Source organism: Anabrus simplex, chromosome 2 (genome assembly GCF_040414725.1).
Source record: "Anabrus simplex isolate iqAnaSimp1 chromosome 2, ASM4041472v1, whole genome shotgun sequence".
NCBI lineage: Eukaryota > Metazoa > Arthropoda > Insecta > Orthoptera > Tettigoniidae > Anabrus > Anabrus simplex.
Genome location: NC_090266.1, coordinates 336,919,518 through 336,933,872, shown reverse-complemented (window position 1 = coordinate 336,933,872; position 14,355 = coordinate 336,919,518). Strand labels below are relative to the sequence as shown.

At 38.9% G+C, this 14,355-nt stretch overlaps 1 protein-coding gene across 1 annotated transcript in view; it reads right to left on the bottom strand.

Annotated features, from left to right (window-relative positions):
- Positions 1 to 223: 223 nt before the first annotated feature.
- Positions 224 to 14,355, bottom strand: part of LOC136864121 (dolichyl-diphosphooligosaccharide--protein glycosyltransferase subunit 1) — a 271,291-nt gene continuing 257,159 nt past the window's right edge. Inside the window, exon 11 of the mRNA XM_067140725.2 lies at positions 224 to 712. The gene's annotated coding sequence lies outside the window, so the exon portion shown is untranslated. The remainder of the gene's footprint in view (positions 713 to 14,355) is intronic.

The following is a 14,355-nucleotide window of genomic DNA, read 5'->3' as shown; positions in this document are numbered from 1 at the left end:
AAGAAAAAATTAAAAAAAAATCCTAATGACGTGGGAGTTTTCATTCTCTTGGCTGCTGCCATCCTTTAGAAGATGTACCACAAAAGTCACACTTAAAACAGACTGTAAAAAGTTGCATTATGCAACTCCTGGTAGGTAATTTTGCTTATCTACTTGCCGTTAACTTCAATAACAAGAAATGTATTCCTAGAAATTTTGGAGATACCCTGAGAAAATCAATACATTTCCACAAGTTTTAGTTTATTTCCTTCACGAATGTCACGGTGCAATTTTTCAGCAGTCACCATTCAAATTTCGGAATGTCTCCAAGGAAACACAACACATCATTAAAATTTTCCACTTTTCATATCATTTCACATTTTAAAGAAAGAACATATAAATCCTATAACATACAAGACTCCTATTTGTGTTATTTAAATGCTTATTTTAAAAGTTTATAATCCAATGATGTCAAAGTGTATTGAACAATGCATTTACTTTTCTTGATCCATTTCAATACAGGGGGCTGATGAACTTTAGTTAACCCCTTCCAAACCCAATCACCATTATATATTAAACTTCTGCACTGTGATGTTGCAGTTTCTTGTAGGTCACTCATCCAACTGCCGAAGAACTCAAGTCTCTCTCTCCAAGCTATTTGCCATGTACACTCTTCAAAACAATCTGTGCCGAGAACTGGTTTCACAAAACTTCTCCATAAAACTTGAGATACCTGATGGAAATAAATAAAGTACAAAATCATCTTTCACTGAAAGTTGAACAGAATATTATAGCAGAAAAAGTAACATATAGAGACCCTGAAATACCACAGAGATATGAATTGTCAGCTCTCAATAATAATAATAATAATAATAATAATAATAATAATAATAATAATAATAATAATAATAATAATAATAAATTAGTTGTAATCTAAACAGCGTGGCAAAACGACATGAAGTGCTGAGTTTGTGACAAGAGCGGGAAACATAACAAGAATGGGAGCGTTAATCGAGCAATAGTTGTGTGCTATAGGAAGGTGGAATTGCAGGATGAAAGTGAAGTACATCCAAAATGCCACCAGTCCCCATAATATAAAGCAGCTGATATTAACTCATAGAGAGGGTGCTGTTAGTGATCAGTGACATCGAATTAAACCCTAACCTAAACATGAATACCACCAATAAATCGAACCTAAACAAACTCACAAAACAAAATAAAACAGAACAATTTACTAATAACAAAAGCCGATAAAGGCAACACTACGGTCATTATGGATAAGAATGAATACATAACAAAGACTAAAGAATGTTTCCAGGACAACACTTTTTCAATTAAACGCCGAGATCCAACCAATAATATACAAAGGAATTTAAAAAATCTACTCAAGAACACACACTTTATTCTCACCGAAACAGAATCTGCTAAACTTATAACTATGAACCCCCAATTACCATCCACAAGGGCCTACCCTAAAATACACAAAGAAAATGTACCCATGAGACCGATTATAAACTATAAAGCCAGTCCAACCTATAAGTTATCACAATTCATTCAGAAATTTTTGAAAAAGCATTATTCATTTTTAGCAAACAAAACAATACAAAACTCAATAGATTTTTGCAACAGAACCACAGAACTAAAGATCGAAAAACATCATACCCTTAATTCATTTGATATAACAAACATGTACCCTAACATTCCTATTAAACAAACAGTCAAAATAATTGAATCTAACCTAAAAAACCATAGTAACTTGAGCACCTTAGAAATAGAAGAATTCGTGATTCTGCTTAAATTCGCCTTAAACAATAACTACTTCAGATTTCATGATACCATATATCAGCAACAAGGATTACCTATGGGATCTCCTGCTTCCGGAATATTAGCAGAAATATATATTGAGTACCTAGAACACACGTCAATTAATAAAATAGATAATATATATTTTTGGTGTAGATTTGTCGACGATATCTTCGTAACTATAGATAATAGATTCACTGATGCAGATACTATACTAGACAAACTTAACAATTTAGACCCCCAAATTAAATCAACTAAAGAAACAGAAAATAACCGTACCTTAAATTACTTGGACTTAACAATAACCAGGCATGACACTCACTTATCTTACAAGATCTATAGGAAACCCACACACACTTTAAATACAATAAAAAATGACTCCATCCTAACACACATAAAAGAGCAGCCTATTATAGTATGATACATAGAGCTTTCAATATCCCAATGACAATAGAAGATCGAAATAATGAATTAAAATTAATCCACGACATAGCCAAATACAATGGATACAGCAAAGAAATGGTCAACAAAATCATTCACAAAATAAAATCCCAACCTAAAACTAAATTAATCAAAACAGCCAAACCGAAAAGAGATTATGTCCTATTTACCTTCAACAACACCAATATATATACTATAATATCTTTAAGAAGCACAACCTGAAAATAGCATTCAAAACCACACACAACAGCACCAACACTATACACAACACCAAAACAGACAATAATAATAAATACAACCAATCAGGTGTCTACCGCATCAAATGTAACAACTGTGACACAAGCTACATTGGACGTACAGGCAGAAACTTCACCGTCCGTTATAATGAACATATAAATGCAGTAAAGCACAACCATTTCTCATCAATAGGCCAACATGTAGAAGAATCTAAGCACAACTTTACAGACATCTATAATGACATCATATTAAACATAAACTCTAAGGGCCCCCTGCTCAACATAACCGAAGATTTCTATATTTCTTTGGATCAATACGCTAACCCCAATCATAACATTAACGACATTACAGAGAAAACCAGTATTATCTTTGACAAAGTCATTCCTGCAATAAAAAATCTCAAATTAGTAAACACACGTCATAACAAACCGACGAATCACAAACCCAACCCCGCCCCTACCTTCACAATAGCCACTCCTCCATCCCCTCCTCCAACATCCCTCCACACAGCTAACATGAGCCCCAGACGTACTCGTAGCAGAATACAACAAATCTCCAAACATATCGGTACACAACCTCCACAGCAACAACAGTAAGTACTCTTTTCATTTCACACATACATCCAGGCATTCCTTCATACATACGCTATACTCATATTAGCTTTTCTTTACAGGTAACAACCATATAACGTGCACAGACAAAAGAGGTGTCGCCACCAACTGCTCTAAAATTAAACCCTATCTCGCTGTATATATAAATCTTACTGGACTATATCAACAGTTGAATTGCAAAGTACTCAATTTTCAAATTTTAATGACAAGAGTTCTTATAACATACCAATACAAAGTATATCAGCCATAGAACATTCTCGATGATCACCTAATACAACTTAATCAACACAAGAACTACAAGAGGATATTTTTTTTTTTTTGCTAGGGGCTTTACGTCGCACCGACACAGATAGGTCTTATGGCGACGATGGGATAGGAAAGGCCTAGGAATTGGAAGGAAGCGGCCGTGGCCTTAATTAAGGTACAGCCCCAGGATTTGCCTGGTGTGTAAATGGGAAACCACGGAAAATCATTTTCAGAGCTGGCGATAGTGGGATTCGAACCTACTATCTCCCGGATGCAAGCTCACAGCCGCGCGCCTCTACGCGCACGGCCAACTCGCCCGGTACAAGAGGATTGAAGAATGAATGCAACGCAACATGAACTCAAATTTTAACAGACGTTTTTAAAATATACCATGTTTTAATGTGTTTAATGTGCTATATTTTTTAGTGTCTTATGATTTGGCACATATATTTTAATGTGTTTATGTACTCATGTCCATGCTCAATCAATAGGTTTTAGTTTATTATAACCATCACCACTTTTAATCAGAGATATTTTAACGCAACATACTGCAATATATTTTACTTCCATTTTTCATTAGACATCCAGATGCTCTAACGTAACATCTTTGTAATTTTGTCTAATGACTAAATTTGTGTGCTAGCTGATGATGGCCAAGATAGGCCGAAACCGGTACTAGTGCAATAATTCATTCACAATAAATGTATTGATCGGTGGAACATTTTTCTTATCTATTACATACTATATTACCATCTGCGGGGAACACACAACCTAAATACCTGAAATTATCGACCTGTTCTAGCTTTGTATCACCAATTTGACATTCAATTCTGTTGAATTTCTTACCTACTGACATCAATTTAGTCTTCAAAAGGCTAATTTTCATACCATACTCATTGCATCTATTTTCAAGTTCAAAAATATTACACTGCTTACTATATTTCCACCTAACTGAATCCCTCCCTGCCATTTTATACCTTTCAGCAGATGATCCATGTAAACTACGAACAGCACAGGTGAAAGACTACAGCCTTGTATAACGCCTGTAAGTACACTGAACCAAGAACTCATTCTACCATCATTTCTCACTGAAGCCCAATTGTCAGCATAAATGCCTTTGATTGATTTCAATAATCTACCTTTAATTCCATAGTCCCCCAGTATGGCGAACATCTTCTTTCTCCGTACCCTGTTATATGCTTTCTCTAGATCTACAAAATATAAACACAACTGCCTATTCCTCTCGTAGCGTTTTTCAATTACCTGGTGCATACTGAACATCTGATACTGACAGCCCCTCTATGGTCTGAAACCACACTGGTTTTCATTCAACTTCCTCTCAACCACTGATCGCATTCTCCCTTCCAAGATGCCAGTGAATACTTTGCTTGGTATACTAATCAATGAGATACCTCTATAGTTGTTGCAATCCTTCCTATTCTCTTGCTTATAGATAGGTGCAATTACTGCTTTTATGCAATCTGAAGGTACCTTACCAAGACTCCATGCTGGTCTTACTACTCTATGAAACCATTTCATCCCTGCCTTCCCACTATACTTCACCATTTCAGGTCTAATTTCATCTATTCCTGCTGCTTTATGACAATGGAGTTTATTTACCATCCTTTCCACTTCCTCAAGACAATTTCACCAACATCATTTTCTTCCTCTCCATGAGCTTGGCTGTTCACAACACCATCAGGAAGATTTCCTTTTACGTTGAGAAGATGTTCAAAATATTCCCTCCACCTCTCCAGCGATTCCCTGGGATCTATTATGAGTTCACCTGAATTACTCCAAACCCTGTTCATTTCCCTTTTCCCTCCCTTCCTAAGATTCTTTATTACTGTCCAGAAAGGTTTCCCTGCTGCTTGACCTAGCCTTTCCAGGTTATTACCAAAATCTTCCCAAGACTTCTTTTTAGATTCGACAACTATTTGTTTCGCTCTGTTTCTTTCATCTACGTACAAATCTCTGTCTGCCTCGGACCTTGTTTGGAGCCACTTCTAATAAGCCTTCTTTTTACGTTTACAAGCTGCTTATCACTTCATCATTACACCAAGACATTCGCCTTTTCCCATCTTTACAAACAGTTGTTCCTAGGGATTCCCTTGCTGTTTCTACTACAGCATCCCTGTATGCCACCCATTCTCTTTCTATATCCTGAACCTGCTTACTGTCTACTGTTCGAAACTTCTCACTAATCATATCCATGTACTTCTGTCTAATTTCCTCGTCCTGGAGATTTTCTACTCTTATTTGTTTGCAGACAGATTTCAATTTCTCTACCCTACGCCTAGAGATACTCAGTTCACTACAGATCAGATAGTGGTCTGTATCATCGAAAAATCCCCGGAAAACTCATACATTCCTAATAGATTTCCTGAATTTAAAGTCGGTTAAGATAGGGTCTATTACAGATCTGGTACCCCTAGCCTCCCATGTGTAATGGTGAATAGCCTTATGCTTGAAGAATGTATTCGTAACTGCTAAACCCATACTAGCACAGAAGTCCAGTAAATGCTTCCCATTCCCATTAGCTTCCATATCTTCCCCACATTTACCAATCACCCTTTTGTATCCTTCAGTTTTATTTCCAACTCTTGCATTGAAATCGCCCCTTAGCACTATTCTATCCTTGCTGTTGACCCTGACCACGATGGCACAGTTCTGCATAGATCTTTCAAGAATTGTGCTTAGCGAAACACTTGAAAATGTAAATTTCATCCTCATCTGCACCCTCACATGGTGAATACACGGAGACAATTCTAGTCCTAATTCCTCCAACTGACAAATCTACCCACATCATTCGCTCATTTACGTGCCCAACAGAAACTCTGTTGCGTGCAATGATATTCCTAATAAATAGCCGAAACTATGTTGCATGCAATGATATTCCTGATAAATAGCCCTACCCCATATTCTGCCTTTCCCTTCCTAACACCCGTCAAGTGCACTTTATAATCTCTTATCTCTTCCTTGTTATCTCCCCTTACCCAAATATCTCTTACTCCTAGTACATCCAGATGCATCTTCTTAGCTGACTCAGCCAGTTCTTCTTTCTTCCATAAGCCCCATTAATAATGACAGCTCCCCATCGAATTCCATTTCGTTGCTAAGTTGTTTCCCAGGAGTCCCTCGCCTGTCAAATGGAAGTGGGACTCCATTACTCCCATAGGTCCAAGGCTTGCTTAAAATGTTCTGAGCTCAGTAAATTCATAAGGCAGGATGCTACCCTACTTACACATAGTCCAAGTGAGGATCTCTCCCGTAACAGGTTATGGACCACCGGTGGATTGTATAGTCCAAGCTGCCTGAACACAAAGAGGGCCATGACTCAGAATTTGTCCGAGATGCCCACTCCCATTCCATAGCAACTGGTATACCAAATCTCAGGACCACTTACTAGGCCACTCAGCCGTTGCCCATGGTTCACGAACTAGGACATGGCTACAGTAACCCACACCATGAACCATATTTAATTACTGTTAAAAATAATGTATTCCGTATAAGCCCATAGATACATATTATATAATTATGTGCTATACATGCTCTAAAATGATATTCTCTATATCTCGAAATTTTGATAACTCAAAATAAAATTTATCTCCCATGGTGAAGTTCCACTGTACATAATTTAAGATGGTGGCAGAATGAGCAAGGCGTGCGAGGGAGCTCTGGGAAGTTTGTGTAATTGTAAGTGTAATAGTGGAATCAACCTGACAAAGTGGCGCAAGGTTTTTCATTTATGTCTTCAGTGTGCTGAGTGCATTTTATAACCCATGCTACAAACTCGACCATAAACATTTAAAATTTCATCTGCAGCTGGAGCTAACCAGAGGCAAAACATGCCTGGTCGTGTTATTTGCAATGGCAATCTAGAGAGGAATAAGGTACAGTGATGTATGCCTTGTGAAACAGTGAGTTTGAACTACATAACATTATGAGATATTATGTGAACTGCAGTCTGAACTCAGATTTTTAAACCAAGGAAAAGGAACCTGTAAGTAAGTTGGGTAAATCGTTGGACCTGTGTCACGATATACTGGAGAGTTATGCTAAATACAGGGTGGGCAAAATAAAACTGGCCCGGAAAATATTTACATTAGGACTGATGCAGCGCTGTGCTCGATTTATCAAACTGTGAGATGCATAGCAGCTGTGTCTGAGGTATAGCAGCAATAGAGTTATAAATGTTCTGCTGTAGGTCTTCCAGTGTTTAGAGGATTATTGGAGTACACCTGATCCTTCAATTTGCCTCATGGGTAAAAATCACAGGGAGGGACATCAGGCGATCGAGGTAGCCAGTTGATTGCAGTGCTTCTGCTGATCTTCCTCTCCCCGTTAGACATCTTGAGCACTTGTGACAAGGTTGTCGAGGCGGTGAGTGCTGTTGCTGAAAATATCCATACAGTCGTTCATCTTCTGTGAGTTGATCCACATATGGATCTGGACATACTGGTTAGCATTAATAGTTTGATGAAAGAATCATGTTACGATGCTGACACCAGGCATTGCGCACCACACACCAATCTTGAGATTATGCAATGGTTTATCAATGTACTGATGGGGATTTTCTGATACATAATGGCACGTGTTCTGTGAGTTCATATACCCCAACAGGCTGAACCAGGCCTCATCTGAGGAAATGAAAAACCAAAGATCCAAAGTCCTGACTCCACTTTACTCAGAAATCACTGGTAGAACTCAACATGCAAAGGTTCGTCTGGATGCTTTAAAGCATGCAGAACAGTAAATTTGTAAGGATACAGATACAGGTACTTTTCACAACAATACCTTAATTCCCACTTACACAGATAAACGGCATTGAGATTTCATCAGACTTCGTTCTAGGCTTTTCTGCACTCAAGCAATATCTTCGAGTTCAAACTCTCTTTGGATACTTGTTATAGCTTTTTTGTTACAGAGCCCATTTCACACCATTCTGCCACTAAGTTTTGCATTGTAGACTTCGGAGGTTTTGCCAAAACACCTCCAGGTTTAAGCATCTGCGCAAACAGTTCCGCATACATCTTCCAAGAATTGTGCTTAGCGAAACACTTGACAATGAACACTCACTGTTTTGTCGTGAGCACCAATTTGTGTTGCGTTCAACTGGTCATTAAACAAGTCTGCTCCTCTCACTCGCTCACACATAACGATATAGCAATGTACTCGGGACAGAGCATGCGGGAGACGCGCATGTGCAGACATGTAAGAGCAACTGAATGGTGCATCAAAATCATGGTTTCTGGCATTTCCTGTGATGGGCAGTTCTCCTATTTATTAACAAGGCTCAGTTCTGCATCAGTCTTATAAATCTTTTCTGGGCCAGTTTTATTCTGCCCACCTGGTATATGGCTATTCAGGAGGGACAAATAAAACACCTTAGTGAAAATCTTTAATTGCTAAAACAGGAAAACTTGCAACTGAAGTCCTTTGTTTAATCACTTGAGTCGAGTCACTGACAATTAACAATACTTAAGGCGAAATACAATTGAAATATTCTGGGTCCCTGAACCAAAAAATGAGAATGTCCTTGAGACTGTGAAATTGGTGGGGAAAGCTCTAGATATAAATATCTAGAATGAAATGGTAGATATTTGTCATCGGCTTCCTAAATGCGAGTGCCAGGCTTATGTTTCATCCGAAGAACTGACAAAGAAGTCCTCTTGCAGCATAGGCGAGTGAAGCGCAGCTTATCTACGCGTCACCTTGGCCTACCTTATGACAATATCATCTACATTAATGAAAGTTTGGCACCAGCGAGAAGAGAACTACTGGCTGTTTCACGCAACTTCAAACGGGACAACTACAAGTTCTTATGGGTACATAATGGATAATAAGATTAACGAAGAATGACGGTTCTTAGAAATTAATTATTAATGATATAGAGGATCTTAATAAGCTTAAACAACTCATACATGTTGAAGCAGTAGCATTTATGGTTTTGCTTAAGGTCTATTGGGTGCACCAGAGTTCTGTGACTGTTTCCGAGAAGACTGAAATTCCTGAATGCTCAAGGTCCTTTCACCCTTATTGCAGTCCCTTGTCTGGCTGTCCGGAACAGTTTTGTGAGTACTGCTAGAAGCTGAATGGTATCAGAAAATCCCCATCAGTACATTGATAAACCATTGCATAATCTCAAGATTGGTGTGTGGTGCGCAATGCCTGGTGTCAGCATCGTAACATGATTCTTTCATCAAACTATTAATGCTAACCAGTATGTAGGGGGCTCAGATCAGAGACAAGTGAATTTTATCTAAATCTGACAGGCAAAAATGACAATTTTGTTGGCCTATCAGAAAGCGGGTTAAATTCTATTAACAGATGAGAGCTGTTTGACGAGAGGTTTGTAGTATTCCGAAGGGACTGTAATACTGTCATCACCGGTACGGGTCTTGGTGGAGGAGTTATTCTTGCAGTTAACAGTAAATCGTAAGGTATAAATTTCGTTATGATATGTACTGACAAATATTTACAGTTATAAGAATTAAAGGAATTTCCACCCATTCAGTACAAATTAATAGTTGATGCATATTTAATTTACATTACATACATCATGGGACCGGTTTCAACCTTTTAAGGGTCTTCCTCAGCCATTATAACTAAAATTGACAATTAGTATACAGTAGTAGGAATAGAAAGTGTATGCTTTAAACTACTTCTTTCCCTTTGTGCCGTTAGGCGTCGGGACATTTCAGCCATTTACTAAACTTTCTTCTATCGTGCGCCATTCTCTGAACCTCACCCAGGATCTTCCCTCGCTTCCTGATCAATCCCAAGATGTACTCCTCCCATTCAATCCGTGGCCTCCCTTGTGTTCTTCTTCCTGTTGGTCTGGCTCGCCACACCTGCTTCGCTTTCCTCTCATCTTCCATTCTTTCTAGGTGACCAATCCAGCCCAATCCTCTCCTCTCAATGACATCCATTATTGGCTCCTGCTGAAGCTCATCTCTTACTGTAGTGTTTCTAATATGGTCTCTTCGAGTTTTCCCGGCAACTTTCCGTAAATATCTCATCTCAGCGGCAACCAGACGGCTCACCAGTTTTTTATGCACTGTCCAACTCTCTACACCATACAGGAGGGTTGGCAGGTACACGGCATGACATACCCGCATTTTTGTGTTTCTAATAATTTCTTTCTTCCCTATGATTGTGTTGTTTATACCATAGTAAACTTGATTAGCTTTTCTAATTCTGTTGTTTATTTCTGCCTCTAATTTTCCGTCCTCTCTGAAAATGGTGCCCAGATACTCAATTTGTTCTACTTGTTCAATATCCTCATTGTTCCACTTGATTTGAAGCTGTACTTTTTCTCCTTTGGTGAACTGCATTACCTTGGTTTTGCTCGCATTCACTTCCATCCCACGGTCCTGGAAGGCATAACCCCATTCAGTAAGAGCTTGTTGGTGATCCTCCTCTTTCCCAGCCAAAATCAGAATGTCGTCTGCATAGACCAGGGATTGGACATATATTGGTCTCATGTTCCAGTTGCCAACCTTAATTCTTTTAGTTTTTCTTTTACACTGCTTATTGACTTGGTACATGAAGATCACAAAGAGAAGAGGACTCAAGCTGTCACCCTGCTTTACTCCCTTCACCATTTCGAATTCCCTAGAGCATTCACCAGCTATTCTCACCATTCCTTGGACTCTATTGTACATGCTCCTAATGCAGCATAAGAGAGTCTTTGTTACCTTTTCGTCTTCAAGTGCTGCCTAAAGCTGTTCCCTGGGGACCGAGTCAAATGCAGCCTTTAGGTCGACAAATGCAGCTTGAACATCCTTCCCTCGACTAAGTCGTTTCTCTATAACAGTTCTTAGTGTATATATATGGTCGTGTGTTTGTCGACTTGGCCTGAAAGCACACTGTTCTTCTTCCAATTTTTCCTCTACTTCTTGTCTCAACCTCCTGTCCAATATGCGAGAGTATATCTTTCCAGCCACACTGGAAAGACAAATTGCTCGATAGTTTGCACAGTCCAGAGTGCTGCCCTTCTTATGGATAGGAACAATAATGTTCTTCTCCCAATCCTTTGGAATCTTCTGAATGCTCCATGCTTGTTGGCATATCCTTGTCATCCATTTCACCACTGCCTCTCCTTCATACTTCACCAATTCCAAGTGAAATTCCATCCCAACCAGCTGCCTTGCCCACCTTCATTTCAGTGATAGCCTCTCTTACTTCACTCTGCATAATTGTCTCCCCTTCTTATAGTTCTTCTTCTGCCCCGTTACCAGCGTCGTCTTGTAAATTCTGGTCTGCGTGGAACACATCCTCACAGTACGTGCTCCATGTATCAAGGATGTCCCGTGGCCTCGTTTGGATCTTCTGGTTCCTATCTTTAATGTTCCTGATTCTCTTTCCAGTTTTGCCTTGGAGGGATCTTAGTATCTTCCAAAACTTCTTCTGATTATTTCTGTATTTTGATTCCATTTCCTCACCAAATTCCTGCCAGTTCCTTTCTTTTGCCTCTTGTACTTGCCGCTTTGCTTCATTACGTGCTTCAACATAGTTCCTCCAGTCCTCTACCCTTCTTGTTCTCATGTACTCCTTCCAAGCTACCTTTTTCCTCCTTACAACTTCCTTGACTTCATCAGACCACCACTTTGTTTGTTTCCTTCGTGTGTTTACTGTAGTTTTCCCACAGACCTCTTCTGCTACTTTAATAATATTTGTCTTAAATTCACTCCATCTCTCTTCTAAGTTCCAACCTCTCTCAGGTTCCTCTCTTTTTCTTTGCTGAAGTATTTCCACCAACTTCTGAGCATAATTCTGCCTTACCTCTTCCTCTCTAAATGCAGAAATTCTTATTTTCTCAAATCAAAGATGAGAGGGTGTGGGTGTAGCCTTGAACCTTGTTTTCATAACCAGAAGCCGATGTTCTGTACTCATTTCTGCACTGCGGAAGACCCTTACATCTAGTGCTGCATAAGTCATGTTCTTAGTGTAACAAAAGTAGTCAATACAACTCTTTGCTCCTCGGCCTACTGCCTCAAAAGTTATTTTATGGATACTTTTATGGGGGAAGAAGGTGTTGCCAATCCTTAGCTCATTATCAATACAGAATTCCAGCATTCTTTCACCACTGGTATTGATGGTTCGTTCTGCTCCATGTTGACCCATACATCCATGTCCTCGACGTAACCTATTTCCGATCCTAGCATTCCAGTCCCCCATCACAATAACATGTCTACTTCTTTCTCTAGCTTTGTCTATAGCTTTTTGCATTTGAACATAGAATTACTCCTTATCTACTTCTTGCATATCTTCAGTGGGGGCATAGATCTGCAATAGCGTAATACATTCTTCTAGTTCCAGATCCACTGTGATAAGTCTGGAGTTAATAGGTTCCCATCCTGTCACTTTGTTTTCCATTTCTTCGGACATAATGCTGGCCACACCTTCTTTTGCCCGTTCATTCCTGCTGACTCCTGAGTATCTCATTACATATCCCTTATCCAAATTTATTTGGCCATTACCTTTTCTCTTGGTTTCACTGACTCCAAGTATGGCAAGCTTGTACTTTTCCATTTCTTCAACTATTTCTACCTCCTTCCCTGACAGAGAGGTCACATTCCAAGTACCAATTCTCATATACCTTTTCGTGCCAGGTTGTTCCCTTGTTATCCGTCCGGCTACTCTCATGTTTCTCTGAATAGTTAATTTCGCTCCACGTGGGTTATTAGCCCTACGGATGCCAGCATGACGAGGGGGCTGCCCTCTTAGCTGTCATGCCAGCCCATTTTCTGTCAGGGTATCTTCCCTTAGTCTTTGGGGTCCACTTCCTATCTGCAAGGCAGCAGTTTGTGGTTCGCAGTTCCTCTGCCTACTCTGCCGTTGAGGTGTTTACAAAGTTCCTTCTTCCGCCTTCGTAGCCATTGACTGCCAATTTCTGATGAATTTATGTGCCATTTCCTGCACACAGGCATCATCTGGCCTCCAAAAGGGGAACTACTCCGCCCGTAGCCGTTGGCCCCCCTTCTGGTTGTCAGGTTTGGTAATGGCCGCTTGACCCTCGGCCAGACAGTCGCAGGTTGTACCGTCTACTGTCGCATACGGTAGCAGGATATTTCCTGACCTGACGGATGCTTTAAACAAACATTTTAAAAACTATGGACTATAAATTTACAGAATAAGAACGTGATTTACTCAGTCTTTACTACTAGAATTTGTCAATTTTAAAGTCCACTTGTTAAGTTTACGTCAAGTTTCACTTAACTATTTTTGGAATGAACAAATAACACTAGCCCCTAAAGTAAAAAAAATGTGATTTTATATAATGTTGATTTGCTGAATCCGAATTTTCAATCTGTTTACTTCTATCATGTAAGGGTTTCTTGCAAAATCACTTTACATGTATAAATTATGCGAATTTGATCACAAACGTTTTCATAATACTGTTTTATTTTGAAGAAAAAACAATAATATACACAACTTTTTGAAATTAATGTGTATGATTGTTAATACATGTCACTAGAATGTTTTTGCTTTATTTTGTCTTGTTTGCTTCACTATTGGAAAATTTCACACAAATTTTACACTCTTTGCTTCTTACTTGAGAAAGTCCTGTTCCTTTTTCTTTTATGTTTGTCTTCAGTTATTTCAAGCTTTAACATCCAACAATAGTCTGCAAGCATACTGATGCTCTAGCATCCCTGGTATCTCCTTTCGAACTCTAGCACATCCTTGTGAAATCTTTCGCTTTGTTCTTCGCTCAAAGAGCCGAGATTTTCAGGGAAATAATCTAGGTGAGACAATAGGAAATGAATTTTCATACTCATGTTACAACCAAGTTCCTTGTATGCTTCAAGCATGTTAGCCACAATGTTTCAGTAATTGGGATCCTTGTTGTTACCTAGAAATTTTGAAACAACTTCACGAAAGATATCCATGTTGCTTTCTCTTTTTCATCCACAGTGCTTTTAAATGCTGCATTTCACATCAATTTTCTTATATCAGGACAATTAAATATAACTTCTTTTAATTTTGCTTCAGATAGTATTAGAAATTTCTCCCATATGTACTTGAAACA